This window comes from Coregonus clupeaformis, chromosome 26, assembly GCF_020615455.1.
Source record: "Coregonus clupeaformis isolate EN_2021a chromosome 26, ASM2061545v1, whole genome shotgun sequence".
Lineage (NCBI taxonomy): Eukaryota > Metazoa > Chordata > Actinopteri > Salmoniformes > Salmonidae > Coregonus > Coregonus clupeaformis.
Window position 1 is genome coordinate 20,112,871 of NC_059217.1, and position 27,400 is coordinate 20,140,270.

At 44.6% G+C, this 27,400-nt stretch overlaps 1 protein-coding gene across 3 annotated transcripts in view; it reads right to left on the bottom strand.

Moving 5' to 3' along the window:
* The window catches only part of LOC121540318 (semaphorin-6B-like), a 117,942-nt gene extending 94,426 nt beyond the window's left edge, over window positions 1-23,516 (bottom strand). For all 3 annotated transcript variants that reach the window (XM_041849099.2, XM_041849098.2, XM_041849097.2), the window contains exon 1: window positions 22,678-23,516. The gene's annotated coding sequence lies outside the window, so the exon portion shown is untranslated. The remainder of the gene's footprint in view (window positions 1-22,677) is intronic.
* Between the last annotated feature and the right edge of the window lie 3,884 nt (window positions 23,517-27,400).

Sequence of the window (27,400 nt, forward strand, 5' to 3'; positions counted from 1 at the left end):
GTCGATGTCCGCGCCCCCCATTAGCATGATAAAGCTGTTTTTTTGCATTGGCTGCGTCTCAATCCACCACATCCGCCGATGTCGGCTTTCTGCAACTGCAGTGGAAGGTGGCAGAGCTACAGCGATATTTGTCAGACCAGGAGACATCCCAAAAATCGGAAACATCTGTAGCGTCCGAATGGTTTGGGCTACAAACTAACCCCTCTATGGAAAGATGAGACAATCACGAACACGATGTTGTTCTCCGTTTTGCTCTACGACCCCCACAAGTGTCACTGGACTCGTCTGGAGGTAACCCGGTACCGGGACGAGAAATGTATGGAAGTGAATGGGGCATTTCCACGTCAGGTGTACAGATAATTCCGTATACCAAAACATACTTCCTTTTGACTTATTTTTGGACTATCTGTTTTTCCATGTATGAATCTGTTATTCAGTGTGTTTCTATGGGCTAATAGCAGTAATGCCAAATTCAATGTTTCATCCCCCCAAAAATGTTCATACCTACAGGAGTCCTAAAATTCCAAATGAAATAGCTAAATGATCCTTGGTAGGACCATCTTAAAACAATTCCATATATTAGTTTAGTAGAAACCTAGCCGGTATTCAAACTTTTTCAGCGTGACCCCATTTCCTTCACCAGAATTTCTGGTGACCACACCCCTAATTACATAACCTCTGTACATTAAAATGTTTGCATTAAATAACCTTCAATTCATAAAATTTCATTTCTCTTATCAAAATGAAATCAATAAATACATTTATTTTTCAAGCTTTCTCAAAAACATGTGTATATTGTCCCATACAATAATCTGTACTCTTAATGTTTTTTGTTTTTTATTTTGGCGACTCCACTGCAATTCTGGCAACTTTTGGCTCTGGGATTCAAACCAGCGACCTTTTGGTTACTGGCCCAAGGCTCTTACCTTGAGGCCATACCTGCCACCCCTATAAGTTAAGCATTTCACTGTACTTGTGTATGTGACAAATAAAACTTGAAACTTGAATAGAGATGAATGAAAGTTGTTGCTAACACACACACCACTTACTACTCTGTACCACTCACCTAAACCACTACTTCCGTTTGCCAGCCCCACTACTCACTTCTGATTGCATGAGGAAAGGACATTTCTGATTATGGTTTTTGTGTAAAGCGTCTCAGCTAATGGGTTCTGCTCGTTGAAGTGGCTGACCCTGGCTAGCCCTGCTCAGTGCCTGGGGAAGTGAGTGAGCAGGAACAATGCGGCCCTGCTGTGACAGAGTGGGTTGAGGACCAGGGTAAATACTGTAACCCACTGTCTGTCCAGCATCCCACACAATCACAGGAACACTCTCACAAACAGGGACGGCCTGTTCAATAGGGCGATATGGGCGACGCACTGCCAAACGGGAAAAGGAAGGGATTTTTTTCTAATCAATTATATCACGGCAACAGTACTAGTTATCAGTGTTCTAATCTGATCTGACTGCCACTAAATGTCAAATCAGGCTAAAGTCGTGCTTCAAATGGCCCCGCCCGTTTTTGGGACGATTTCAGTCAGGTTGAAAATCGACCAGAAGTCTCTCATAGCCTGTCATGTAAAATCTATTTTTTTCAAATTTCAAAGCTTTCAATACATTCTCTATGGGTGTCTGTGGGCTTGCACTTACGCGCTTTCGTCATACGTGATGTAACCATGAACGTAACTAAGAAAATAGCAGCTAGCAGCGTCTCTGTTGCGACCTGCAGTGTGGCGTTATTTTATGTTTTTAATTTGTAGACTTAGTTTACAAACATTCTGCCAACCATGGATTTTTACAGTGGTGGGTTTTGGACTGATCTTGTTGATCGTGGTACATACCCGCTACGAACGGACTAAATAATGGAAAACGCTGCTGGCAGCGGGAATCCAATACAGCTGGGAGACTTGGCTGGATGACAGAGTCCCGGACAGAGAAGTGGAGCCGGCCGGCTTCACCCTGGTCAGAGCGGACCGCGATCCTGGTAAGAGAGCGACTCTGTACCCCCGACATTGAACTGCTTTCTGTGTCACTGCGACCTTACTATCTGCCCCGTGAGTTCCCCCAATTGTTTGTTACCGTTGTGTACTGTTGATAATCACAAGTTTACTGGAGAACTGAGACCAAGTAGAGACTTTGGACAGGGTGGATATGGTATAATAAAGGCAGTTTATTCAGAGGTAAAGATATCTGGAATCGCGTGCACGGACCCGTTCGTCAAACTCTTAGGGAGCTATCTGAAGAGAGCCCCGAAAACATTGTGTGCAGACATTTTATACAATAAATGATGTAGGTTGAATCTAGTAGTTCTGATCTTCTGATTGGTCCTGATGAGTTGAGGCGAGGTCCCCTCCACTGTTGCATTGGCTCTGAGTCGGGTTCTCTGTCTTCAAATGTTCAGCCTAAAGAGAGGGGGATTTTTGTGTGTGTGTGTGTGTGTGTTTAACAGTGATGATGTGTGTGTGTGTGTGTGTTATCAGTGATGATGTGTGTGTGTGTGTGTGTGTGTGTGTGTGTGTGTCCTCAGAGCAAGAACTCGTGAGTTGGAAGAACTGAGAGACCTATGGCGTGGGTGTTGTCCTTGGCCACCTGCTGACAAGGCTGACAAGATAGGACTCTTTTTGTCCATTGTTATAGGATAGGAACAGCATTGATTGAAAACAAACGCCCAACACAAAATGGGTCATGCACAAGATTTTAGTCAGACCAAGCTATAACATTATATATTTACTACGACAGTACATTCAACCAAAAGCTAATATAACAAAGGCATCAGAGATTATTTATAATCTGTCACAGAAACTGGAATCCATCTCCCCAGATCAGTCAATAAATGCTTCTGGTATTGACTTATATGCTGCCCCTGTCTTCATGTTGTTGCTGGACATATCTTTTTTAAAATGTGTGTAGGTCACCTAAATCATCAGAAAAATTGCCCCTCCTGAGAATTTTTTCAGGAGCCGCCACTGCTCACAAACACTCCTTTAACTGTGACTGCCTGGCCAAAGTGCTCAGGTACAAAGTGTTGGAACAGCCCTCTGATGTCCATCAGTACTTTGAATAATGTTGTAGGTCAGCACAAAAAAATACACTGCAGGTTTCTTATGATATGGTAATGTATTCATTCTGAATACTCATATGCACGGTTCTGAGCTGTGGAATCAGTGCTTCTAAGACTTCCTGTATGAGTACAGGAACCACAGGCATACAACAGCCATATCCTCTCCTTCATCATCTCATTAGCTAATCCCTGTAACATTAGCTTCACCTCCACTCAGAGCACAGGCAGGTGGCAGCCAGCTATTTCTGTTCCATCAGGGCAGCTCTATGAACAATTTTTTAAAAGGCCAATTTGCAGAGTCTACGAGACCTTGTCTAATAAAGGAAATGTTTAGATAAGCAGAGGCAGAGCACAGTCACGCACACAGGCGCTGAGCATTTCACAGTGAAGGCAATGGGCCAGCAGAACAGAGACTACTGAGGGAAGGGTAGGGTAGCAGAACACACACAGGGTCACCCACTCTATGTGCACTTGGCTAGTTGTCAGCCAGCATCATCATCATCATCAAGAAGTTTCTCACCACTCAAAGGGGACATTGTGCACTTTGTCTCCCAGACACTCCGGTCTGCGCTGAAAGAGAGCGCCAGACAGCAATGGGAGAGGAGTGAGGGAGTTGTCATCAAACAACACCCCCTACCTCCTCTTCCCAAATCATGCCCACCACCAGCACCCTCGAAAAAGTGGATTCACAGCAAATGAGGCACAGTAAAGCAGGCAGGGGTTATTTGGGGACGGCAAGGCTGTTAATCATTTCCACCAGCGCTTTACATGATCCCAGCATGCTCTGCTCTACCTGCGCAGTCCCCCATGTCGCTTATTTACCTACAGTCATCAACATTCTCCTGCCGCGCTGCACACACACATGCACACACATACACACACACAAACAAACAGAGAGACTCAAAACTACAGGCAGTCGTCCCTGAATGCACGGTATGCACAAATGCTGTATCAGATGATAGGAGGACGTGCATCACTGGCAGAAGTTACATAAATGGAGGAATTTATTGGCAGATGTATAATATTTATCATACTTCAGAAACAAAGGAAGAAGTGATAATGAAATCAGCACCACCTCCTCACACTAGATAAGATGCCTACATCCTTTGTTGCTGATGGAAGAGCAAACAGCCTGAAACTAACTCAGAGTCCCTCTCTCTGGTGGAGTAGAGGAGGGGGCGTGAGAGTTTCCCCCTATTCCTGTTTATCACCCTGGTGAATCAGTGTAATTTTTTGGTTAATTAACTAACTGGTGTCTCCAGGGCTTGTCTGTGCTCCACTTGGTACAAAACTCTATCAAGCCACCCGAGCGTTTCGGAACTTTGGAGACCGTTGCTGGTCTCAAAATGACTTTGTAAAAGCAACAGGGAGGGGGAAGTACACACAAACACACTCAAATACACACACACACACACACACACACACACACACACACACACACAAGCATGAACAGACACACAAGCACAGATAAGTGTAGATCCCAGTACAAACTCTCTCCCTCTTCCACTTTCTGACATTGTGTCATTGTCCCTCTCCCTCTGCCGTGCCATTAGGGTTGGGTTGGTTACTTTATAAATGTAATCCATTACAGTTACTAGTTCAGTGTCCAAAATTGTATTCAGTAACATAACTTTTGAATTTTCCCAAGCTCATTAATGTAAACTGATTACTTTCAGTTACTTTTGGATTACTTTCCACTTAAGAGGCATTAGAAGAAGACAAAAAAGATCCATCAAATACATTTAGTGTGTCATCAGTGGCCTCTTAATGTGGTCAGACTCACTCAGGTGGAACAAACTTAAACACAAACATCCTTTCTAAATATAAAAGTTATCCAAGAAGTAATCATCTAGTTTTTCAAAAGTATCTGTAATCTGTTTACAAAATATTTGCTGGTAACATAAATAAAGTGAAGCCGGTTCAGAAAAGAAACCCAAGTGTGGTGGCATCAGCTGATATTGCACCAATTGGATTCACCCTCTACTTTCCATTGCAGTCTATTTAAGTTGAACAGTTCTTTACACGCTCCTCGATGCTGGCCGTAATCAGATGACATGTAACCCTGCGTGCCATTGGCTCCCACACAGTTTATCCCCTACTTCCTCACAGCATCATTCTGGTTGTGCTGATGCATGGTGCTCCTCTGGGTAATGGTTCATATGAACACAGGCCAACATGGTTTCTTCCTCTTCCTACTCTGCACTCCACTTCTAAACTCCTCCATTTCCCATCCTCTTCCTTGGCCTTGGGGCTCCAACCAACTTCCACTGGTCACTGGTTACATTTCAAACCCTCACTCTAGGGTTGTTTATTCCTTTACTTTCCTGGCGTGCAGTACACAGCATCCTTCCAAACCCACTTATGCCCAGGGCCTCCAAAAAGGTAAACTAATCCATACAGCCGAATAATAATTCATAATAGATCAAGAATGTAATTCCATACGTATGCATATACGCCAAGTTAACAAACAGATCACCGATCATTTCGAATCCCACCGTATCTTCTCCGCTATGCAATCCGGTTTCCGAGCTGGTCATGGGTGCACCTCAGCTACGCTCAAGGTCCTAAACGATATTATAACCGCGATCGATAAAAGACAGTACTGCGCAGCCGTCTTCATCGACCTGGCCAAGGCTTTCGATTCTGTCAACCACCGCATTCTTATTGGCAGACTAAATAGCCTTGGTTTCTCAAATGACTGCCTCACCTGGTTCACCAACTACTTCTCAGATAGAGTTCAATGTGTCAAATTAGAGGGCCTGTTGTCTGGACCTCTGGCAGTCTCTATGGGGGTGTCACAGGGTTCAATTCTCGGACCGACTCTATTCTCTGTGTATATCAATGATGTTGCTTTTGCTGCTGGTGACGCTCGGATCCACCTCTATGCGGACGACATCATTTTGTATACATCTGGCCCTTCATTGGACACTGTGTTAACAAACCTCCAAACGAGCTTCAACGCTATACAACACTCCTTCCGTAGCCTCCAACTGCTCTTAAACACTAGTAAAACTAAATGCATGCTCTTCAACCGAACGCTGCTTGCACCTGCCCACCCGACTAGAATCACTACTCTCGGCGGGTCTGACCTAGAGTATGTGGACAACTACAAATACCTAGGTGTCTGGTTAGACTGTAAACTCTCCTTCCAGACTCACATTAAGCATCGCCAATCAAAAGTTAGATCTAGAATCGGCTTCCTATTTCACAACAAAGCCTCCTTCACTCATGCTGCCAAACATGCCCTCGTAAAACTGACTATCCTACCGATCCTTGACTTCGGCGATGTCATGTACAAAATAGCCTCCAACACTCTACTCAGCAAATTGGATGTAGTCTATCACAGTGCCATCCGTTTTGTCACCAAAGCCCCATATACTACCCACCATTGTGACCTGTACGCTCTTGTTGGCTGGCCCTCACTACATATTGTCAGCCAAACCCACTGGCTCCAGGTCATCTATAAATCACTGCTAGGCAAACCCGTCTTATCTTAGCTCACTGATCACCATAGCAACACCCACCCGTAGCCTGCGCTCCAGCAGGTATATCTCACTGGTCATCCCCAAAGCCAACACCTCCTTTGGCCGCCATTCCTTCCAGTTCTCTGCTGCCAATGACTGGAACGAACTGCAAAAATCTCTGAAGCTGGAGACTCTTATCTCCCTCACTAACTTTAGGCGTCAGTTGTCAGAGCAGCTTACCGATCACTGCACCTGCACACAGCCCATCTGTAATTAGCCCATCCAACTACCTCATCCCCATATTGTTATTTATTTTGCTAATTTGCACCCCAGTATCTCTATTTGCACATCATCTTTTGCACATCTATCATTCCAGTGTTAATACGAAATTGTAACTATTTTGCACTATGGCCTATTTATTGCCTTACCTCCATAATTTACTACATTCACACACACTGTATATATATTTTCTGTTGTATTTTTGACTTTATGTTTTGTTTACCCCATATGTAACTCTGTGTTGTTGTTTTTATCGCACTGCTTTGTTTTATCTTGGCCAGGTTGTAAATGAGAACTTGTTCTCAACTGGCTTACCTGGTTAAATAAAGGTGAAAAAAAATATATATATATATATTCTTCATATCAATATTAATATCATCCAAGTTTTTCTCATAATAGTAGAAACAAGTGTCATTAATCACCCACGGACTGGTTGATAATAATGGACTATACCACTCTGACAGAGTTCCCATGCATTATTTCACGTGATGTGAATACAAATGTGACTTTCATTGAAATCAAGCTGCAGCAATGAGGTGCTTTCAGAGCAGGGCAGAGAAAAGAAAAGAAAAAGAAAGAATACTTAATTTTAACAGCAAAATGACCTAAATCAACACATTTCTTTATTAAAAAGACAGGTGCTGCTGATAATACTGCCATCGTCGCCAAGGCAGAAGACATGTATCTGTAGCCCATGTATCTGATGCTGTCTGGCAAAAGAGAGTATGGCATGTCATACTCTTTTTGTCCAGACAGCATTTGATACATGGGCTACATATAGTAAGACAGAGGGGCGCTGTTTTGCACTGTTCGGATGCTGGAATTATTTTGGATAAATGTGCGAAGGTAACCTACTTTTTGAAGTGATTTATTTGCCAATCAGATCAAAACATCATGACTGCTTGTGTTCATGGCACATTAAAAGATAATCCATTTTAGTAACGCGTGCACAGACTGGCCTCTGCCTGGGGCCTCCAAATCACTAAGTTTGCTTATGCCACAGTGGAAATAACTCTGGAGATGTCCCAACCTCCCCCTGCCTGCCCTGACCAACCCAGTAGAGGCTAAAATGCAGAATAATACAGAGGAACTGGATCTCTGGCGTGGCAACAGGCTAATCCCCTGGGCCCGGTTCAGCCTCAGACTGCTGGATTGGAAACAAACACACACACACAAACACATCTTTGGTGATGCCCCTTATGATGAAATTCTGTTCATTTTATGAACTGAATGGAGTGAAGGACGTAAGTGAAACTCCATCTGAAACACTGTCCTGGTTATTTATGCATGTTCATGAATGTTGGATTTTATATAGTGAAACCCATAGTGTCTGTAACAAAAGGCCTACAAATGTAAGATATTATATGCTACCCCAGGATACCCATTACGGGCGGTAACTATAGAAACAAGGTAGCTATATTCACGTCAGGGGAATTTAGCTAAAAGTGTCAGCCTATTTGCAACACACCTTGTTATTGCATTTCCATTTTCATTTTAGTGTGTTGCACTTGCATTCAGTAGTGTCTATGAATCACATGATTATGAAGGCATGAATGTATGAAAGCTTGTATTGTTATTTTAAATATATAGTTCTGTCCTTGTGATGTACTTGTCTATTAATGTTATGTATTATGTCATGTTTTATGTGGACCTCAGGAAGAGTAGCTGCTGCTTTTGGCAGTAGCTAATGGGGATCCTAATAAAATACTAATACTAATAACACACACACACACACTCTTACACACTCTTACACACTCCACTCAAAGAGACACTCAGCACAGGGCCGTCCCCAGGTCCCCTTGGAGAGACTTTGAGACGCTCCCTCGGCCACTTGCCTTCCGAGTGAACACACACCGTACCAGGGTGGAGGCCTTTACTCCTCTCATTCACAGATATTGACCTGGGTACTCCTCTTGGGTATTGATGCTCAGCGCGGCGTGGCTGACTCTGTTGATGCAATCGATATATATTGGCAGCCTGGTTTGGGGAGGGGGTCCACTGGTTGTCTGGGCTATTCTGTCCAGGCTATCTGTCTATCTAGGTCTTGCCATGGGCACTGAGCCTTCCAGAGGAGTGGTTCTATTATAGCCCAGTAAAAGAGCCTGGCTGTATTTCACATGCTGACACCCACCATTACATTAGGAGGGACGGTGGGGGTTGATGGGGTTCCTGGACTGGTTGAAAGGATGTGTTTGGATCTCTATATTAAGCATCCCTGCCAATGGCTGGGGGATCGGGTTGTGCTCTATATCAAGGGGCTCTTATTAAAAATACACTGAAACATGTGACACAATAGACAGTCCCAGACCAATTTTCTAAGCTATTCTGAGAGGAACAAACGAAAGCACTTCCTGAAATAATAGGCTATTTATATTGCGTTCCGGTTGTAATGAAATACATAACCGCTGTTGCTCGGGCGACGTGATTGCTCTCGGGTTTTTCTGTTTTCCTTTCTGTTTTCCTCCTCTCTCCTCGCTCTCTGAAGTCTGTCTGCATTTTAAACAGCCGTGCTTCTCACTAATTATCATAAAATTGCTTACTTATAGTGTTATGTTTATGACGTTCACTCTTTTCTTCAGTGGTATCACTTACCAGCATGAAGTAAGTAGTGAAAGGACCAGAAAAATATTTTCCTTGTTTGTTTTTCTGGGTTAGACACCTTTGTTGACAGCCTAGTGTTGCACCGTCCTCCTCCCTAATGCACAAAAACCAATGAACGCAACCAACACAACACTCATATGAATTCTTAAATACACTGTCACTCAACTTCGAGAGCTACAACCCCACTGTGGCACATCCTGATTGGCACATTGTCACATACAGGATGGATGTGCGCTAAGAGATAGTGGGCCAGAAAACTAATTTATAGACTTCTTCATATGCATGTTTTACATTGAAGTCAGGAGAAGGGTGAATTACACTATATTAAAATAACTCTCAGAATAAGAGCAAATCAAACGTTTTAAATACTTTTCTAATAACCATAGAAACCCCAAAGCAGAGGCAGCAGTCTGTACCATCACACCCCCTAAAACGTGCTAGACTGAATGCTCTAATTGAGGATATATATTCTACCGCAGTATAAAAGATTGATGTAGTGATACTGTAGCTATAAGACACAGGTGACTCAACCGCGAGTGGGCATTCTCATTTTCCAGACTAGTTGGTCGGTAACAGTACGTTGGTTGGTGGGCCTACCTACCTCCCTGCCTGCCGGCTGGCTCTTGACTGGGTTTGAGTGTATAATAATTTACATTAATGAGTATGGTAATGGCATGCAGAGGAATTACTCTGGGTCCGTAGGGTTGGGTCCCAGGGCTCTGAAGAAAACTGGCTGGCTGGCAACTCTGTAAGGCTTACAATAACCATGCCATGGGTTTTACTTCCCGGCGACGCCTCACAACAATAACAAATACTCTGTATACACAGACAGTCTTACAGACAGGCGTACAGACAGACAGACTAAATAACAATATCTGCCTGTGAAAACTAGTTTGACACGTCCAGTATCAGCCTAATGTTAATCATGCTCTCCAACAAGGCTGGGAGGGAGCTCAGACTGAGACTGTGTTTACAAACCATCAACTATTTATAGGGCAGGATCCCCCAGAAAACACCCTACTCTCATAGGGTTTAGTCAGGGAGAATGAATGTGAGCAGTTCAACAAAGTGCACCGAGTAGCAGAGCATGCATGGCTTTAAGATGTATTTCCACAGCAGGAGTTTAAGCTTACAGCAATATTCTCCCATGGGACAAATATCAACAATATCACACAAACGCTATTAAGGCCTTTTCTGTGGCCGAATATTTTTGGTTGCGGATCTGTGTGTGTGTGTGCGTGTGTATGTGTGTGGCTGTGCTCAGCATCTCCTTGGCAGTAGTAATGGGCTCTGGTTGGGCTCCCTGTCTTGCTGCTGTGAATGGAGGCAGAGATAAAGTGGGTCGGGGACTCTGTCGGGAGCTAATAAGCCACACACTGTGACAGCCTTACGCCCATCAGCCACTGGGAGAGAAGAACCTCACACCCGGCAACTCATTAATGCACCTTAGCACCAGTGGCGGGCAAGCCAGGTCGGGCAATGTGCCGCAGAGCCGCGGAGCAGCGAGGGGTAGTCCATGGTGTCCACCTCAACCATGCCAGGCCAGGTAGAGCTGACTGGCTGGCACATGGGCACAGACATGAGACACGATGGTGGTAGGCCTGATCACAGACGACGATGAGACAGCCTATAAGGAGGAGGTCACAGACCTGGCAGTGTGGTGCCAGGACAACAACCTCTTCCTCAACGTCAGCAAGACAAAGGCGCTGATCGTGGACTACAGGAAACGGAGGGCCGAGCACACCCCCATCCACATCGATGGGCTGTAGTGGAGTTGGTCAAGAGCTTCAAGTTCCTCAGTGCCCACATCACTAAGGATCTATCATGGTCCACACACACCAACACAGTCGAGGGCACAAAAATGACTCTTCCCCCTCAGGAGGCTGAAAATATTTGATATGAAGTTCTACAGCTGCACCATTGAGAGCATCTTGACTGGCTGCATCACCGCTTGGTATGGCAACTGCTTGACATCTGACCGCAAGGTGCTACAGAGGGTAGTGTGTATGGCCCAGTACATCATTGGGGCCGAGCTCCCTGCCATCCAGGACCTCTATACCAGGCGGTGTCAGAGGAAGGCCCTAAAAATTGTCAGCCTCCAGCCACTGCACGGCATGCGGTACCAATGCACCAAGTCTGGAACCAACAGGACCCTGAACAGTTTCTATCCCCAAGCCATAAGACTGCCAAATATTTAAATATACTGAACAAAAATATAAACGCAACATGCAACAATTTCAACGATTATACTGAGTTACAGTTCATATAAGGAATTCAGTCAATTGAAAAAAATTCATTAGGCCCTAATCTATGGATTACACATGACTGGGCAGGGGCGCAGCCATGCGTGGGCCTGGAAGAGAATAGGCCCATCCACTTGGGAGCCAGGCCCAGCCAGAGTTTTTGCCCACAAAAGGGCTTTATTTCAGACAGAAATACTCCTCAGTTTCATCAGCTGTCCGGGTGGCTGGTCTCAGACGATCCCGCAGGTGAAGAAGCCGGATGTGGAGGTCCCAGGCTGGCGTGGTTACACGTGGTCTGCGGTTATGAGGCCGGTTGGATGTACTGCCAAATTCTCTAAAACAATGTTGGAGGCAGTTTATGGTAGAGAAATTAACATTAAATTCTCTGGCAACAGCTCTGGTGGACATTCCTGCAGTCAGCATGCCAATTGCATGCTCCTTCAAAACTTGAGACATCTGTGGCATTGTGTTGTGTGACAAAACTGTACATTTTAGAGTGGCCTTTTATTGTCCCCAACACATTGTGCACCTGTGTAATGATAGTGCTGTTTAATCAGCTTCTTCATATGCCATACCTGTCAGGTGGATGGATTATCTTGGCAAAGGGGGATTTGCTCACTAACAGGGATGTAAGCAAATTTCAGCGAAAAAATTGAGAGAAATATGTTTTTTGTGCATATGGAACATTTCTGGGATCTTTTATTTCAGCTCATGAAACATGGAACCAACACTTTACATGTTGCGTTTATATTTTTGTTTAGTATAGTTAATAAAATAGCTACCCAGACCTTTTTTGACTCATCACATACGCTGCTGCTACTGTTTACTATCTGTCTCTTTATTCCTAGTTATATGTACATATCTACCTCAATTACCTCTTACCCCTGCACATCAACTCAGTACTGGTACCCTGTGTATATAGCCAAGTTATCGCTATTCATTGTGTATCTATTATTACTTTTATTATTACGTGTTTTACTTTTTTATTATTTCTCTATGGTCTTTCTCTCTGCATTGTTGGGAAGGGCCCGTAAGTAAGCATTTCACTGTTAGTCTACACCTGTTGTTTACGAAGCATGTGACGAATACAATTTGATTTGATTTGATGCCACACTGATCAGAGTGTGACTCATTAACATACACAGTAATGAAGAGCCTGGAGTGAGACATTAGGGCACAGATGAGGCTCTGGAGACACACACATAAACTGTATACACACGCACACACACACACACACACACACACACACATACACACACACACACGCCCAGCCTGCTTGGTTGAGCACTGCTGTTGGAAGTCTGGCACTCCTTCTCAGTCTGAGGAGTGACACACTGTCTCATTTGAGATGAAAAAACAGAAAAGGATTATCCGATGAGAAGAAAACGCACCTTAATCGACAGAGGAGCACACAAAGACTCTTCATGTGAACAAAAAGCGTCTCAGCAGCTGCTTGAGCCTGGATGCTGCGTCAACTCTCTGGGAAGAGTCCTGCACAGCCACACCAGCAATTACTGCTTATCAGCAACAGGGAACATGCATAACAATGCAGCCAACGCACAGCCTAGTGGCCAGTGAAATACAAACAGAATAGATTGCAGGCAGCATAATCAGCTTTTCCACTTTCCTTGCTGCGAATGTGACAAAGGCTAAGTGACAAGTATATAAATATATAAAGGTGTCTGTCGGGCAGGGGGCGGTCCCTGACCAGCCAGTCATCAAGTCAGGCAGCCATTAGGAGTATGTGGATGCGGTGCTGGACTCAGTGTGAAGCTGGGGCTGCGCTGGAATAATGGAGGAGTGTTATTATATTAATGAAGGGCACTACATAGCTGCCGACGCAGGGATTTGCATGGACTTTTCTTCTCAGTGCTGGGCTGATGGCTGATTAAGATCTGCCAGCCAAATCTCCCCGACACCTCGCCTGCTGATGCAGAGACAGGACGCCTGTCACATTAACCCCCCCCCCACACACACACACACACACACACACACACACACACTCCTACCCACACACATCCCTCCTCAAGCCCTGCACCCCTATCCCCCTCACCCTCTGGACTGCTCTGTTAGCATAAGTCCACTCCCAAAACAAAACTGTGTGCGTGGAAACCATGGAGACACCAATGGGAGACAGGGAGGCAGAGATAAAGAGGTGGGCTCAGCCTGCGTTCCACACAGCCAGCTGGTAAATGTCCCCAAGACAGTAAATGAACCATCTGATTAGGATTTGAAACACAGTCAAGGAAATGCACACAAGGCATCCACTTAACAAGAGATTTGCCAATAAAATGTTAACTTGCCAACAGTTGCTAAATCTGCTTTAGAAAACAGATCAATGTCTGTGTTATTGAGTGTGTCATTTTTACAACATGACTTCAGGGCCTATTTTGGTTTTAGGTTCTGTCTTTAACATTGAAATACTGTATGTTACTATCAAAGCATGTTACTATATCAACTGCACAATATTCCGTTTCAAACAAGTGCGGAATGTTTTGCCTGGACTTTTCCAAGGTCACACATGGTGTGAGAGAGGGAGAATGAAAGGGGAAGAGAGAGAGAGAGAGAGAGAGAGAGAGAGAGAGAGAGAGAGAGAGAGAGAGAGAGAGAGAGAGAGAGAGAGAGAGAGAGAGAGAGAGAGAGAGAGAGAGAGAGAGAGAGAGAGAGAGAGAGAGAGAGAGAGAGAGAGAGAGAGAGAGAGAGAGAGAGAGAGAGAGAGAGAGAGAGAGAGAGAGAGAGAGAGAGAGAGAGAGAGAGAGAGAGAGAGAGAGAGAGTGGCCAGGGGGATAATAATTGGCCCAGCTGTCCTGAGGGCTTTATCGTATAGGAGGGGACCGAAATCTGAACTAAGGAGCAACACTGAACCCCCGAGCTGTCCCTCTTTTAGGCCCTGAGCCCTGCGGAGCTTCAAAGCCACTTTGTAGTGTCCGCTAATGGTGCCGATGACAGCAGCAGCGAGAAGTACCAATCGTTTGAAATGGCCGGGACAGAAAATACAAGTAGCAGAGGGAGGAACACCCCTGTCCAACGGCCATAAAAACCCATTCTAAAATAACTGCCATCTTTAACATTTGACAGGAACAGCACTCTCCAGTGTTACTTAAACTAAGCACTCAACACCAGGGCAGCACATTCATATACACTCTCGCTGAGATTCATCAATAAAGACAAAGTTCCAAAAACTGTTTGATTCTCTAAAAGCCAGGAGTATGCTGTGTGGAATAGGGCAGTTTAGAATGTTTACCTTTACATATTTCTATGATGATTGGGCCATTCTTCCCTGGTGCCAGCATGTGCTCACAATATCCACACCATCATAATATTTGATTATTTTGTTGCTATTCTTCAGTTGCGTGAACATGGAAAAACTCTGTCATTGCCTTGCCCTTGTTACCCCACCCTTAGCATTTCACTGAACATGAAGTTATGACAAGCTACATGCTACAGGCCTGTGAGAGCTGGATTCTCAGGCACTTCAGACTGGCCTGATTATTGCTTTAGTTTAGACTCAGGGATCGAATTTCCTTGGCTACTGCAATGACTAAGAGAGAGAGCAGGCCGAGACTGAAACAAAACAGAGGGGACAAGCTATGCTATTTATATGGAGCAAGCAGATAATTGTTTAAAAGGTTAGTCTACAAGCAAGGGATAAACAACAGTGAAACCTGGGAAGTGTTGCTGCATGATACTGAGAAAGGCCATGTTCTAGGCCTCTCACATGGCTGAGTGGCTGTCTGCCCAGGAGACCCAAAGCTCCAGCCAATGGTCTCCCAGAGTTAGCTGGTCATGCTCCAGCACTCACAGACCAACCATACAACCATGTAATCACCAGCAGGAATGGGGCAATCACTGAAGTATTATGGTAACGCATACATTACATACAGACATATACAGATATACACACACATACACACATAACCCTATACAGTTACACACAAACACACACACTAGTGATGGCAAAACACCAAGGCTATCAGCACACACATCAAACCACCAAGCGAAATGAAATGATGGCCAAGCAAGTCACCACTAAACTCCCACATAGAGAAATAGAGACATCTCCAAAGCAGAGAACATTCCATAACATAGTACCACCAGTGTTGAAATACTGCCATCTAACTGAACTCACTCCCCATGCTGCAAAGTCAAACTTTTCAAGCTGAGTTATAGATGTCCCATTCTGACGATAAGAACTCTTAGTGTTGAACTGTTAGAGCTGAACTGCCGAACTTCAAACGGCCAACCCTGATATGTGTATGTGAGTCAGACGGGCGCTCTACAGTGCAGATGAGTGTGCCATACTTTGATCAGAAAACCTTGGATGTGTCCATCTTATGGGCGCCAAGGGATTGGGCCAATGAACAGAGCGGAGGCGCGGTCTGAGCGGTGCTGGGGGCTGAGCTCTGATGTTTGCGGCAAAACAAGTCATTAAAGGCAGGAGGATGGAGGATGGGCATGAATATTCACACAGAGATCCACTGGCTGGAGAGCACATCAAGGAGAAAAAAACCTACGCATTAAAACGGGCGGGTGGCACTGCTCTGAATGTCACTGCCAGTCAGCCCTCTCTCTAAGCGAGGAAGACAGTGAGCCATTTTGATTGCTCCACCAGCAGACCAGGGGGTGAAAAACATTTACATGCAAATACGGATGACCGTTATGAGCAGGCATGTAGTCATGGGATTTCTGAATGCACACGAACAGCAAATAAACACACAGGAGAGCAGCAAATAGTAATCCACTACCACCCTGAAAGAGGAACTACAGTATACAGCATCCTTTATTTTCAATAAAACACAGGAACTACAGTCTAGTATCCAATAAAAGGAAGATATACGGTGCCTCATAAACAGATTAGCTGTTAAGGCGCCATAATCCTCTCTATAACATATAACATGTTCTTTGAGTATGCAGAACACTCACTGATTTATTTTCTACCTATAACCAAACCCACTCATCTGGAAAGATTGTGTTAATAATAGTCATCAAACATCCGCAGTCAATTTCCACAATTATCTTGTCCACCAACGACCACCAGCTCTTCAATCCATAACGCTTAACTGCACAACTGGAGCTGATAGAGGATGTCAGGTGACAGATTGTGGCCTGTTAGAAGGGGGGATGCGGGGGTATTGGATAGGGGAGACCCTGGCTCAGACTCTGGCCGTGACACAGGCCATGTGATGCTCTGATTGGAGCCCACCTGCTGTCCTGAGACCTGTTGCCTCCAGATGGCCCCTGGACCCCCCTTCCCTCCATCACATGTTCTCTATCCTCTCCTCATCATCCCCTCATCTCTGACTCAGGCCCTGGCTCTCTGGCTGGCTCCACAGAGAGGGGGCAGAGCAGACGCTCAGCACAGCCAGACCTCTTTGATTCCTCACACCAGAGATGCCGGCTCCATACATTAATTGGTGCTTCGTGAACCGTTGATTTAGTGCTTTCGAGGGCCCACTTCATCAGAGTAAGCAGTCTACAGAGTCTATTATGCTTCTGCCCACCCAGTGGATTCCTGCTGGTCCTCCACTGCTGCTGCATCTCTGCCCCCTGACACTGACCATCATCCCCCTCCTCCCTCCATCTCTCCCTCCCTGGGTCTCTGTGAACATTACCTCACAGCTCGGCTTCACCCATCACACAGTACACCCAGGCCTTGGCACCACTCCCTCCCCGTACCTCACCCCCTCACCCTTCCCTCAGTACAGTTTCTCTTCAGCCTGACTGCCTCACGCATGACTGGCTCCCCTCACAGAGTGCAGTAAGCCGTTCATTTCTTCAAAGCGGAAAACAAGTGGCACTGTACATGATCAAAATAAATACAGCAATACAGGCAGACAGAGAGAAACAGAAGAGAATAGAACAGAATGGCCTGGTAACGAAGAGGACCGCATTAGCTACTGGTAGACTACAGTACACTGACAACAGAAGGAGGAGTCACTAGGCAAATAACGATAAACAAGCACAATCTCACCGTTTATCAGCAAATATAAAAATATTTGGGAAAGCAATTTAAGGATATAGTCTCTCTAAAAACAAAGACAACCATAAATGAGGAGTATATCTGTGGGCCTACAGGGTATACATCCACAGCCTCACACTGTGGTGGTGAAGTGTGACTCAGGAGTCCCTGTATAATCACTCCCACTTCCTCCCCATCCAACAACAATGGTCTATTAGTCAGCAACAACACAATGAGAAAGAGCGAAGTTGGCCAAATGCGAAAGATGAGGCATCTAAGGTATAAAGGGTATGCTTGCTAATTGTGTATGTGGAATTTAACGGGAAACGGCCTGTCCACATCTCTCCCCGGACTGACAGGGTACTATTAGTGCCTCCTTGCAAGCCCCCTCATTGTGTGTGTGTGTGTGTGTGTGTGTGTGTGTGTGTGTGTGTGTGTGTGTGTGTGTGTGTGTGTGTGTGTGTGTGTGTGTGTGTGTGTGTGTGTGTGTGTGTGTGTGTGTGTGTGTGTGTGTGTGTGTGTGTGTGTGTGAGTGTGTATGTGTGTGTATGTGTGTGTGTGTGTGGTAAAGTAAAGGGGGGAGCAGTTTTTCCACATATTTCCTTGCGGTGGCCATCTGAGGGTGCCTCAATGACAAACAAAAAGCCTATAAAAAGCATTCCTCACACATACACTGTATGTTCGTTCATGTCCAGGAAGTAATGCTTCATCCTGCTCCATCACATCTGCCTGCCTTTCCTGCACAATATCCTTCATGTTGCACTGCCAAAGGCATTATGGAATTGTATTCATGGAAATTTGTATTTTCTCTGCAGTGGAATGAATCCCCCCTCCCACATCTAAACATGGAGAAGTAATGTATTAACCATACAGGAGGCTCTTTATTCAACAGCTAGCCAAGTCAGTCCTCAGTGAGACTGTAGCATTGTGCTCCTCTATCACCTCAGGCTTATGTAACAGATACCCTTTACCTTCTCATAGTCTCTCCACTGTTAGAGGCCACAGACACCAAATTAAAACATAGAAGAAATATGCCTCAACATGAGAGCGAACAGCAATGGGAAAGCTTTTGAGGGAAAATGAAAGAGCTCTCATTACTGACTATTTCAGGGGACATTCTCTTTGTACCTCTTTTGTGTATCCTCCTGCCTTGCTTTGGTATTGCACTAGATATACATTTAAGCAATAAGGCACGTCGGGGGTTTGTGATATATGGCCAATATACCACGGCTAAGGGCTGTTTTGGACACAGCCCTTAGCCGAGGTATATTGGCCATATATCACAAACCCCAGAGGTGCCTTATTGCTATTATAAACTGGTTACCAACGTAATTGGAGCAGTAAAAATAAATGTTTTGTCATACCCGTGGTATATCAGACCGTCTGGTCTGATATACCACGGCTGTCAGCCAATCAGCATTCAGGGCTCGACCCACCCAGTTTTAAATTTAAATTTTAGTCATTTAGCAGACACTCTTATCCAGATTTTCATACTTTTTTCGTACATTATTTTCTCTGGTTCTATTCTTCATTCTATTCTCCTATAGCCAGTAGCCTTACCAGCCTGGCGGTAAAGAACAATAACACACACTGACATATTGTAGTATTTTTGTGCCATAGTTTAAAACTCATGAGACAACATATTACCAAGGGGCTGGTTATTTATTCTGCAGTCTTTCCAGTGTCTAGAGTACCCAAACTCACATACAAGTACATAGAAAACCTTGAAAGTGTGCATGCCAGAGATATATATGATCGGAACCATACGGGAGGAAAGGATAGAGGGGAAATTAAATGGAAAGTGCAGATGATGAGGGAGAGGGAGAGTGTGATTAAACGACAGGAGGGATTGGTGGCTTGGTGACCTCTGGCCAGCTCCAGCCACACCTCGTTGCAGGTCAGGGGTAGCCGCTACCCTGCAAGCCCAGCAGTAGCCTTGGGCAAATATAAACAGAAGGAGCAGCGGAGGGCTGCTGGGCGCCGGGCCTAAATGGTGAGGTGAGATGGATAAAATACAGGGCACTGCTGATTCCTGCAAAGGAGCACACAAGAGCCCTGTCTGTCCACTCCTCACTCTGCAGCATGGCCTGACACTCACCAAGCCGCTCATTCACCTTCCCTTTCTCCTAACTCCACATGCTAAGTGTGAACATTGATACGGTCAATTTGTCCCATTCAGAGTCCCAGTGGGCAGTGTCCTACTCCTGACAGCCCACAGAGAGGCCACACTGCTTGGGAGGGCCTGACATCAAGGTCCAGAGGGAGGTAGAGGGGAGGGCTGCCAGAGCAGGTTAGCCTTGGGGCTCCCAGGCAGGCAGCTCAATAGTCAGAGGGTGGTGGGGATGTTGCCAGCTCTCTCAGATATGAGCCTGTGATCGGGCTCCTCTGACCAGGTGACATAACCCCCAGGAGGGGGTGGCGGGGACAGGATTGAGTCCCCCTGCAACAGGACATGGGCACCTGTTATTTTAGCACAGTGGGCACAACACTTACTCTGAGGGGTGCTGGCCTGCGCGGCTTTTAGAGAGTGGAGAGGATACTAACAGGGCATCCATTCAACAAATCCTGGACAGCACTGAATCACACACACACACACAGGGGTAGAGAGACAAACACACACACATTTGGGCGCACAGACACAAACAAGCACACACACTATGACAGGAAAACGAACAGACTGTGACAAATAAATTCTCCCTCTCTTTTTATTTCTCCCTCTACCCCACCCCTCTCTCTCTCTCTCACAAACACACTCAGACAGATCCTGCAAATTAGTTGAGAATTAAGAATTCCACAATGAGAGCAGCAGGGGTCTTTGGCCCAGAGTGCAGGGAGGGAAGTTGTGGATCTTTCCAAATTAAGTAACCTTCTAATAAATCACTGTGCTCTGCTTGCTGGGGATTAGCTGAGCTTCACTGGGCAGTTTGCTTAGATGTGAGGAGCACTGGAGAATAGGAAAGCAATGTACAAAAACACCAACATCAGCACCACCTTGGAGCAGCGAGTATAATGTAAACATAGGGCTACTGATAGGGGTCCATTTGCTCGTATTAATAGATCCCCTTCAGCTCTGGAGGAAATTACAAATGAAAGTACAATGAGGAGATCACAGCGTTTATCAGACAGGCGTTTCCCTCTGTTCTTCTCACCTAATTTATTCCTTATGATATTTATTGTATAATCAGTGTTAGTGGGATGATGAGTGTACAAGGAGGTCGAAGCCATTAGCAGGGAGAGTGGTGTGGTAGAGGAACTCCTTAGCCATGAGAACACACAACACAGTCACCAACTAAGCCAGGAGCCCTCCCCTCTCTCTCTTCTTCCAGTTTCTCCCATTCTCACTCTCTCTATTATTTTCTCTTTTCTCCATTTCTCTTTCTCTCTCTCCCACACTCTCTCTCTACACATAGTGGTCCTCTGTAGCTCAGCTGGTAGAGCACGGCGCTTGTAACGCCAAGGTAGTGGGTTTGATCCCCGGGACCACCCATACACAAAAATGTATGCACGCATGGCTGTAAGTCGCTTTGGATAAAAGCATCTGCTAAATGGCATATTATTATTATTATTATTATTATTACATAGGCAAAGAAAACAACGGCACGAGGCTGGGCCTGTAGGACAATAGCCCAGCATCTGGGAACCAGGAGAGTTAGTTATAGTATAGGTGAGGTCTGCAACCTGTGGCAGAGCCCAGGGAGAGAGAGAGGCCTTTCAGGGGATATTAAAGAGCCCCTTGTCCTTAGAGCCTGATTGACACGTGAGTGAGGGGAGGGCTTTTGCTATTCCCTTGGTTATATCTTAGCTTTCGCTGGCTGAAACGAACTGTCTCCTCTCCCTAGCCCTCTTTTCTCTCCCACTCTCCTCTCTTAGACTTGGGCTCATTATTGGAATGCTCCGACCCTTGGGGACTTCACTTACTTTTCTCCCTTTCCAGTCCACAAACCCCAGCACCCAACAAAAGGCAGCTCAAAGGCAATTTGAATTTGAAACAGGGAGCACAACAAAAACTTGCAGTTCTCTCCCAAAAGAAGAAACTTTGGGGAGCTCAGTGCCAGCAATTCAAAGTTAGCCCTCACATAAAAACGCAAATTGAATTTTGACACTAACTATGTGTACTGTAAAGGCAGCAGCTGCTGCAGAAAGAAAGGGACAGAGGAAAGGGAGAGAGAGAGGAGCCCGATGGGAGGACAGGTGTAGGGACACCTGGGGGCCGTTGGACAGGATCACAGATCAGCATGCACAACCACCAGCAGTGCCACTGGACACACACCAAACATACACACCAAACACACACACCAGTCACACAGAGGGCTGCTGCCCTCATAGCTACTGAACTCTTCATGTGAGAGAAGAGTCATTTCTGTGCATTGTAAGAAAATGTTACATTATATTTAGTCAATAATAATAATAATAATAATAATAATAATAATAATAACAAATAATAATAATAATAATAATAATAATAATAATAACAATAATCATATGGTTTAATGCATTGGAATAGTAGGCTAATTGGCGAAATATATTATGCTATTGCACAGTAATAAATAAATAGCCTAAAAAGTAATAGCCTATTATTTTAGAAAATAGCAAACATTGTCAGTGTCAGTTACTTCTCTATAAATAGGGAAGGAATAAACATAGCATACATTTTAATAGTCAAAAATTAATAAATCGTGCTGTCTGTAAAAAAACATGAAATCTTCATGTGTCTTGGACATGGAGCTACGCAGTATGAAATCCAGAAACTAACTACACAATGATAGAAAATACAGGTAGCCTGACATTAGGCTATTGAACAACATATTATATTTATGTCGCAATTATGTGTGTCATTGTGACATGTGTGAAACTCTCCCTCAGAGGGCAAATACCGAGGCTAATTTCAAGTAAGTTCCCTACATTCGTTTGAGCCATTTTCAAACCCATAACAATGCATCACATTTGATTATATTGGGAACACCATTGTACCCAAAGCATCGGCATGGCGCGACAGGAGGCAATGTCCCACAGCGCGCACCACCAACCTCAACCACCGGACCCCAACGTTGGACAGCTCCGTTCACTTACCGCTTATTGTCACGTAAAGGGTGCGCCCGTCACGCGGCGGTTACACAGTTCTTGCCTCTCTCTACACAGTCTGATTTCCCCTGGATTAATATCCAGTATGAGGAGAGAGAGGTCCGATGTTTTCGTCAACCCCAATCCTAACCTAATTTGTAAACTACTAGCCTACTCCTCTCTGTCGCACCTGTCTCTGGCAAAAAATGATCCTGTACGGCAGCGTGACATCCTTAAGACAACTGTCTCTCGGGATGTGTTTTCATATACCCCAGCTAACTCCCAACACCACCTGTCCCCGGTGGAAAACACACCACAAAGCGCTTCTTATGTCGCGCAACGACACATGGCATTCCCGTATAGCTCTGCAGCAATATTCCTCCTCAGCCAGCCTTCTGGAATCAAAGTAATTTGGAATTGCTGGTAGAAGTGGCTGATTGCAATAACAATCCATGCAGCACCCAGTGGCACTGAACCAGCTGTACCATAAGAAAATTACATATGTTTCCGGCTCCCGGCCTGCGCTATAGCAGTTGCGTTATCAATCATCTATCCCCACAATAGTTATTTTGTGCTCGATGTAGCTGCGCACGGCTGGTGCTCTTGCCAGTAGAATGTCATTGCTGCGTCTTTTTACTTCGGGTCTCATTGAAAGAAAAGGCTGTTCATCAGTTTGGTATGCACCCCTTTTCCAGTATGCTCCAGCTTCAGGATTCCGCGGGAAGGAAACTCCCATTCATCGGTTTATAAAAAATATGTAGCCAACATTTTTTCTGTGGTTTACCCCTCAGGAGCTTTGTCAAGGTAGGCTCTGTTTCTCTACTAACGGTGGAATACAGCATCTTCAGTAGGCTCCTGCTCCCTCTGTCATCCACAGCGACAGAAAACAAGGCGATACCAAAACCTGAAGCAGAATTATGCAGTGACTGGAATGGAATTAATTCATAGTTTGGCTAATGTTTAGGCCTAATTAGGCAAATTATTTTAATTCTTAAATAAAACATTAAAGGGATACTTAAGGATTTTGGCAATGAATCCATTTATCTACTTCCCCAGAGTCAGATGAACTAATGGATACCATTTGTATGTCTCTGTGAGCAGTTTGAAGGAAGTTGCTAACTAGCATTAGCACAACTGCTAACTAGCATTAGCACAATGACATTTACATTACATTTTAGTCATTTAGCAGACGCTCTTATCCAGAGCGACTTACAGGAGCAATTAGGGTTAAGTGCCTTGCTCAAGGGCACATCGACAGATTTTTTACCTAGTCGGCTCGGGGATTAGAACCAGCGACCTTTCGGTTACTGGCACAACGCTCTTACCCACTAAGCTACCTGCCGCCCCCGGACGTCTATACCATGACTGGACGTCTATGGTAACAGCTAGCATTACCATAGATGTCCAGTCAATGTGCTAATGCTCGCAAAACTACCTCTAACGTCCTTCATACTGGATGCAGAGACATAAAAATATTATCCACAAGTTCATCTGACTCCGGGGAAATAGATAAATCCCGAAGTATCCATTTTAAAGTACAGGTAGCAGATAATGGACCCTATCAGATTTGTATGTAGTTGGTGCTGTACAGTGCATTCGAAAAGTATTCAGACCCCTTGACTTTTTCCACATTTTGTTCCATTACAGACTTATTCTAAAATGTATTAAATTCATGTTTTTCCTTATCAATCTACACACAATACCTCACAATGACAAAGCGAAAACAGGTTTTTAGACATTTTTGAAGAAATCTTGTGATTCAAACCTGACGTCCAATAATACCTTTCAGAGTTTTGGCAGTTTCATCTCACCAACAAAGAAAACGTACACCAAACAACCTGTGAGGAGTGCTACGCGAACAAGCATAACACAGTAAAAAAAAAACGGAAGTCAGGGAAACTGGAAAGAGGTATCCTGCACGTTTTCAAGTTGAAAGACTCCATTCTCTATTACTCTTCACTTGAGTTTACTTCACATTTAGGTAGCTAATGTAATGGATTTGTTTGCCACCGCAAGTCTAGATAGCACTAGCTGTATTATGCCTACAACAGTGAAGTTTCAGTCCACTAGCTGTATCTCTACAGCATGGGCATACAGTTCATTCAGAAAGTATTCAGACCACTTCCCTTTTTCCATATTTTGTTACATTACAGACTTATTCTAAAATTGACTAAATTATTTTTGTCCTCATCTATCTACACAAAATACCCCATAATGACTAAGCGAAAACAGGTTTTTAGTCATTTTTGCAAATTTATTAAAAATAAAAACAGAAATCCCTTTATTTACATAAGTAAATAAGTCCTAGAGCTGGCTGCCCGGCCAAACTGAGCAATCGGGGGAGAAGGGCCTTGGTCAGGGAGGTGACCAAGAACCCAATAGTCACTCTGACAGAGCTCCAGAGTTCCTCTGTGGAGATGGGAGAACCTTCCAGCAGGACAACCATCTCTGCAGCACTCCATCAATCAGGCCTTTATGGTAGAGTGGCCAGACGGAAGCAACTACTCAGTAAAAGGCACATGACAGCCCACTTGGAGTTTGCCAAAAGGCACCTAAAGGACTCTCAGACCATGAGAAACAAGATTCTCTGGTCTAATGAAACCAAGATTGAACTCTTTGGCCTGAATGCCAAGCATCACGTCTGGAGGAAACCTGGCACCATGCCAACGGTGAAGCATGGTGGTGGCAGGATCATACTGTGGGGATGTTTTTCAGCGGCAGGGACTGGGAGACTAGTCAGGATCGAGGGAAATATGAACAGAGCAAAGTACAGAGATATCCTTGATGAAAACCTGCTCCTGAGCGCTCAGGACCTCAGACTGGGGCAAAGGTTCACCTTCCAACAGGACAACGACCCTAAGCACACAGCCAAGACAACGCAGGAGTGGCTTCGGAACAAGGCTTTGAATGTCCTTGAGTGGCCCAGCCAGAGCCCGGACTTGAACCCGATCGAACATCTCTGGAGAGAACCAGAAAATAGCTTTACAGCGAGGCTCCCCATCCAACCTGACAGAGCTTGAGAGGATTTGCAGAGAAGAATGGGAGAAACTCCCCAAATACAGGTGTGCCAAGCTTGTAGCGTCATACCCAAGAAGACTCTGTAATCGCTGCCAAAGGTGCTTCAACAAAGTACTGAGTTAAGGGTCTGAATACTTACACTACCGTTGAAAAGTTTGGGGTCACTTAGAAATGTCCTTGTTTTCGAAAGAAAAGCAATTTTTTTGTCCATTAAAATAACATCAAATTGATCAGAAATACAGTGTAGACATTGTTAATGTTGTACATGGCTATTGTAGCTGGAAACGGCTGATTTTTAATGGAATATCTACAAAGGCGTACAGAGGCCCATTATCAGCAACCATCAGTCCTGTGTTCCAATGGCATGTTGTGTTTGCTAATCCAAGTTTATCATTTTAAAAGGCTAATTGATCATTAGAAAACCCTTTTGCAATTATGTTAGCACAGCTGGAAACTGTTGTGCTGATTAAATAACCAATAAAACTGGCCTTCTTGAGACTATTTGATTATCTGGAGCATTAGCAATTGTGGGTTCGATTACAGGCTCAAAATGGCTAGAAACAAATAACTTTCTTCTGAAACTCGTCAGTCTATTCTTGTTCTGAGAAATGAAGGCTATTCCATGCGAGAAATTGCCATGAAACTAAAGATCTCGTACAACGCTGTGTACTACTTCCTTCACAGAACAGCGCAAACTGGCTCTAACCAGAATAGAAAGAGGAGTGGGAGGCCCCGGTGCACAACTGAGCAAGAGGACAAATACATTAGAGTGTCTAGTTTGAGAAACAGGCGCCTCACAGGTTCTCAACTGGCAGCTTCATTAAATAGTACCCGCAAAACACCAGTCTCAACGTCAACAGTGAAGAGGCGACTCCGGGATGCTGACCTTCTAGGCAGAGTTGCAAAGAAAAAGCCATATCTCAGACTGCGTTCTTAATATTTTATTTTAATTGGCCAGTCTGAGATATGGCTTTTTCTTTTCAAAAACCTGTTTTTGCTTTGTCATTATGGGGTATTGTGTGTAGATTGATGAGGGAAAAAAACAAACAATTTAATCAATTTTAGAATAAGGCTGTAATGTAAATGTGGAAAAGGGGGTCTGAATACTTTCCAAACTAATATACATGGATTCTAACTTGAAAATTCTTTGTTAGTTTATAATTGTACAATTTATTCTCCCTGCATATAAAAACCAAGAAGACTGCTGGAAACGCCCGAATGCAAGCCTACTAGTGGTTGGGGAATTTAATGGAGGGAAACTTAAATCTGTTTTACCTCATTTCTACCAGCATGTCACATGTGCAACCAGAGGGAAAGAAACTCTAGACCACCTTTACTCCACACACAGAGATGCATACAAAGCTCTCCCTCGCCATCCATTTGGCAAATCTGACCATAATTCTGTCTTCCTGATTCCTGCTTAAAAGCAAAAACTAAAGCAGGAAGTACCAGTAACTCGCTCAATACGGAAGTGGTCAGATAACGCAGATGCTAAGCTACAGGACTGTTTTGCTAGCACCGACTGGAATATGTTCCGTGATTCATCCGATGGCATTGAGGAGTATCAGTCACCGGCTTCATCAATAAGTGCATCGATGACGTCGTCCCCTCAGTGACCGTACGAACATACCCCAACCAGAAGCCATGGATTACAGTCAACATCAGCACTGAGCTAAAGGGTAGAGCTGCAACTTTCAAGGAGCGGGACTCTAAC